Source organism: Lactuca sativa, chromosome 3 (assembly GCF_002870075.4).
Source record: "Lactuca sativa cultivar Salinas chromosome 3, Lsat_Salinas_v11, whole genome shotgun sequence".
NCBI classification, from domain to species: domain Eukaryota; kingdom Viridiplantae; phylum Streptophyta; class Magnoliopsida; order Asterales; family Asteraceae; genus Lactuca; species Lactuca sativa.
Window position 1 is genome coordinate 222,986,137 of NC_056625.2, and position 6,124 is coordinate 222,992,260.

Sequence of the window (6,124 nt, forward strand, 5' to 3'; positions counted from 1 at the left end):
AATAGAAGACTTTGTGGTCTATTGCGATGCTTCAAATCAAGGACTCGGTTGTGTTCTGATGCAGCGAGGTAAGGTCATCGCCTATGCCTCGAGACAGTTGAAGACACACGAGGTTAACTACACGACACACGATCTTGAGCTAGGAGCAGTAGTGTTTGCTCTGAAGATCTAGAGAGATTACTTGTATGGAACGAAGAGCACTATCTTTACCGACCACAAGAGTTTACAACATATTTTCGATCAGAAGGAGCTCAACATGAGACAACGACGGTGGGTCGAGCTACTCAGTGATTACGAATGCGATATTCGTTATCATTCGGGTAAAGCCAACGTGGTAGCAGACGCCCTAAGTCGGAAGGAATATTCTGGTCGCAAAGTCAAGTCATTATCAATAACCATCCATTCACACTTGTCTAAGCAAATTCAGACGGCTCAACTTGTAGCCATGAAGCCTGAAAATGTGACGAGTGAATCCCTTAGAGGAATGGACAAGAATTTAGAAGTCAAGGGTGACGGAGCTTTATATTTCATGAACCGGATCTGGACACCGAAACACGGTGGTTTCCGAGACTTGGTCATGACCGAGGCGCACAACACTCGGTATTCCGTCCACCCAGGTTCAGATAAGATGTATCTGGATCTTAAAAAGCTATACTGGTGGCCTAATATGAAAGCAGAGATTGCTACCTTCGTAAGTAAATGCCTTACTTGTGCAAAGGTAAAGGTCGAGTACCAGAAGCCCTCTGGTTTACTGCAACAACCAGAGATTCAAGAATGGAAGTGGGAGCGGATCACTATGGATTTCATAACCAAGTTGCCCAAGACAACGGGTGGACTTGACACCATATGGGTCATCGTTGATAGATTGACCAAGTCTGCACACTTCCTGCCTATCAAGGAAACCGACAAGATGGAGAAACTTACGAGAACATACATTAGGGAAATTGTACGGCTACATGGTATACCTATGTCCATTATCTCCGATAGAGATAGTAGGTTCACCTCAAGATTTTGGCAATCACTACAACATTCCCTAGGAACAAGGCTGGACATGAGCACAGCCTACCATCCACAGACCGACGGACAGAGTGAGAGGACCATCCAAACACTGGAAGATATGCTGCGAGCCTATGTGATTGATTTTGGGAAAGCATGGGATACTCATTTACCCCTTGTCGAATTTTCCTATAATAACAGTTATCACACGAGCATCAAGGCTGCTCCATTCGAAGCTCTCTACGGCCGAAAGTGCAGATCCCTTCTATGCTGGGCTGAGGTGGGTGATACCCAATTAGCTAGGGGGAAAGCTTCCGGCAGTACTCTCACCGGTCCGGAAATCATTCGGGAAACGACAGTGAAAATCGTTCAGATTCGTGAACGATTGAAAGCCTCTAGAGACCGACAGAAGAGCTACGCCGATAAACGAAGAAAACCTTTGGAATTTCAGGTGGGAGACCGAGTCCTTCTCAAAGTCTCACCCTGGAAAGGCTTGATACGCTTCGGCAAGCGTGGGAAGCTTAATCCGAGGTACATAGGGCCTTTCGAGATTCTTGCAAGAGACGGCCCCGTAGCTTACAAACTCGACCTACCCGACACACTTTGTAACGTACATTCTACATTCCACGTATCTAACTTGAAAAAGTGTCTATCCGATGAGACTCTTGTAATCCCACTCGACGAGATCGAGATCAACGAGAGCCTCAACTTCGTGGAAGAACCAGTAGAGATCATGGACCGTGAGGTCAAGCAGACGAAGCAAAGCCGTATCCCTATCGTGAAGGTTCGCTGGAACACCAAGCGAGGACCGGAATTCACTTGGGAACGCGAGGATCAGATGAAGCTGAAATACCCTCATCTTTTCGCTTAATTATTTCTAACTCTTATTTGCTTAAATTCTAATTTCGGGACGAAATTCCCTCTAACAGGGGGATGATGTGACAACCCGAAATTTCCATTTGTGCGAACATTATCTATTCAATAGAAGCTAGTCCAGTTTCAGTGATTTCATACTTTTCCGAACAAGTTTGTGTACATTAGGGTTTACGTTTAAGGAGATATCAGGAGAGTGGATGTTCCTGGTTTTGTGAAATTTGAGCATTCCAAGTTTCATAATGCTGCAGTCCAATATCCAGAATAAAAATATTTTCTGCCAAAATATTTCAGGACTATAAATAGATTTCTGAATTTAATTAATTCATTATTCACAAATCCAACTAGAGAAAAGCCATTTTCTCTCTGACGGATCTTCGGGTTTTCATCCCAGATTGTGAGTCTACTTTCCTAGATGTGTTTCATTACTTGTTATATGCTTTATAACATCAATTACATGTCTAAACTGCAAGATCCGGGAGTTTACCGCCCAAGAACGTTCTTTGGGAGTAAACTCCAAAATGGAGCTTTAAGGCTACCTAGTCCCATTTCCTTGATAGACAACTAGTTAGGGACTTAATGTATGATCTTTAGAGACTAGAAAGCAACCAAGAACAACAAGTAATAGGAGTTTACGGCCAAGGACATTTCTTGGGCCGTAAACCCCTTTTTAAGGGCTAAATGTGCCCTAAACCACTCCTAAAGCTTAAGGACATTAACCCTCAAATGCTTGTAACCATTTTAGACACCAAAACACTTCAAAATCATAGATTTATAGGAGTTTACAGCCAAGAATATCTCTTGGTCCGTAAACCCCTTTTCCAAGGGTGAAATGCACCCTAAACACCCCTAAGGCTTAAAGACAATTACCCTTGAATACATAGGACTTGAATGGGGATTAAACTACAACAAAACCATCCCTTAAAGGGAGTTTACGGTCAAGGAACATTACTTGGGCCGTAAACTCCAAGTAAAGGCATAAATGTGTGCCTCTTGTCCCCTTTAGCCTTAGATAAATACATGGAAGCTATCCTACATGTGCAAGTGCCTCAAATAAATTAAAACCAACACCCCATAGGAGTTTACGGCCGTAAACTCTAGGGGATATGGTCTTTAGGCCGTAAACTCCTCTATGGAGCATTCTAGGGTCTTAAACTACTTCAAGGATTATTCCAACCATGCTAGGCTAATTCTAGGATTAAGATAGCACCTTAAAACACCCAAAACCACCAAGTGAGGATTTCACGGCCATAAACCCATGATTTTACGGCCGTAAACTCCAAAGGTGGGGTTTGTTGGGTGGTGAACTCTTATACAAGGTCATTTGATGCTTCAAACCCTTTTGCCTTGTCCCGTAGCAACTTAGATGCAACCATTAGGACCTTTAACACTTATGCAAAGTGTTTTACATGTTCCTAAGTGTCTTAACTTATTTTTTAAGTTATTACTTGGCTAATTAGTTATATATATGCTTATTATATGATAACTAGGCTCGTGCGTGTAAATAAGTCTCTGTTTGCCACCTAGCACGGTATCCGACACTGCAATTCAAACAGCTCACCACAAGTGAGTTCATACCCCTTTAATCAACCTTTGAAATGATTTTAAATGTTTTAAATACTTTAATGGGGGGGGGGGGGGAATACAAGTCAAACATTTATAGTTATTGCTTCAATCACATGTGATTGCATTTAATCACATGTGATTAATAACTAGGACACCAATGATTTTATCACTGTTCAAACTGATTATCAAACTGTTTTACTTCAAAATGTTTTACAAACTCTTATACTTTTTAAACTTATTTACAACTGTGATTCAAACAAATGTTCCAATTACTTAAACTGTTTTATCAAACTTATGCCTTCAAATTGTTTTATGGATTGACATCAAGTCGATCTTTTCTTGAAATAATATTTATGGCTCAAATGTCTTATAAAATTCTTATTTATGCTTTTACTTCTTATAAATTGCATGCCCATATATGTATAGATGTATAAATAATGTTTAAAGGGCTTAGGAATGCCATCCGCCCTATTTCCTTTTCCTCGATTTGGATGTGGTCTGGTGGGATTTTGGGTGACCTTCCGAAGGTCGTTTCGATATTAATTATATATCAAATATACATATATAGACATAAAAGTACTTCCATATTCATACGTACTAGATACATCATTAGTTAGTTACCATCGGGGTAACACAGGATCATACATATACAACTATAGTAGAAACATGAACATATACAACTATACTAGAAACATGAACATATACAGCTATACTAGAAACATGAACGTATACATCTATACTAGAAGGAGAATGTATACAATTATACTAGAACGAGAAACATTACATATACATGAATACATTAACAATTGTGATCCACTGTGTCGGAGCATGCCTTAAATGTCATGGCCCGAGTTGTAGCCAGAATTCTCTTGGAGGGAGAGCGTGAGTTTGCGTATAGATCTATACTGGATTGACTATCCTACACCTTACTGCTAGCTACAGCGGGACCTGCAGGTCTGCGGGTGCCAAACGTCATTCCTTTATTACGACCATTCGTATGTCGTTGTTACCAGTCGATAGCATGCTGCAATTATCACATATTACCTTAATATAAATCCGGTTTAAGGTAGTTAGTACTATAGTAGTTTTTATAAAATAGAACTACAGTACTACATTGATTTACCCATTACATATTTTTAGTGATAACCTCACTTAAACATTTAATGTACAAACTATATTTTATTAAATGATAGTTACACTTGGTAAATTACACAATTTTACAACAAACGAGCATACAAAACAGTTAAGCCTTGGTAGAAGGCTACTTTAATAGAAAATATAGGATTTTCTGAGAGATTCAAACTTTTACAAACACTTACATACATTTTACGAACTTATACTTGAGACACGTTCAAATGATTTTGATAACAAACACCGACACTAAAATACTTATGAACTCACCAGCTTAATGTTGATAAACTCTTTCAAAATAACTTGTATTCTTAGGTCATCAGTAGACAGGTACCGAGGCCAGCTTTTGAGAAGATGGAGCGCATTCAAGACTCATCTCATATTATTTTGTTTTTTATATTTTGGTGTCTAAAACTGTACAGAACACTCTTGTATTAAAATTATATATTTAATGCAATGGATGATGTTGTTTGCTTATTTACATTTACTCTGTTGTGATACTTTACACGACGTCCTCCGCCCCAGAACGTTTCCGCCGTTCTTGGTTTTGGGGTGTGACAATATAGAAAACATAGATCCAAGGCATTTAGGGTTGCATGTACACTTAGGAGTGTTAGAATGCTCAAAAACCATCAGATTGGACCACTTCAACAATTTATGACTCCTCTTCTTAGCCATAAGAATGCACTAATGTCACACCACAAAACCGAGAAAGGCGAAATATGTTCTGGGGTGGAGGACGTCATGTACAGTATCATAACAATTGCATAATAGTAAAAACAAGCGACTATAACCATTTCATTAATATAGTGATTATAATTACAAACGTGTTCTGCACAGTTAATAGACACCAAAAGTATAGACAAAATAAAAGATGAATCTTGTAGACGCTCCATCTTCTCAAAAGCTGCACCAGTACCTGTCTATCTTTGACCTGAGGATACAAGTTATTTTGAAAACGAGTATCAGCATAAAGTTGGTGAGTTCATAATAATTTAGTTTCGTTGTTTATATAAAAGTGTTTACAATCATGTAATGTAAGAGCTGTAATTACTGTTTGAGAATAGAAGAAATCCCTAGCAAATCCTATATTTTCCAAAATTGAGCATTTGTAAGTTAAATCCTTCGTGTGTGTAAAAGTATTTCCATTGAAACTTTTAGTCATAAAAATAAGGTAATGAATTTCCTTCAAGTAACGTAAATGAGGAAAAGTATTGCCGGTTGGCTGTAGTAGTATTGCAACTTCAATTAGTAATATATATTTCTTTACTTCGGGAAGTTAGCTTAGACTTTAAGTCTTAGTGTGTTAATTTAGATATGGATGTGATTTCTCATGTAACCAAACTGAATAATAATAGAGGGTACGATAACCTTCCTGTTCATACGTAGTGTAGTGATGTAATGCCACCCCTGGGCCTAGTCGGCTCAGACTGTAGCTAATAGTCGGGACGTAATAGCGTCCGCCTTGTATAGATCTATACATGTAGTAGAGTGTCGTATAGAGGGATAGTGTGTTATACTCTGGATTAGTGTATTCTCTTGTGTTATTGTATAGTAA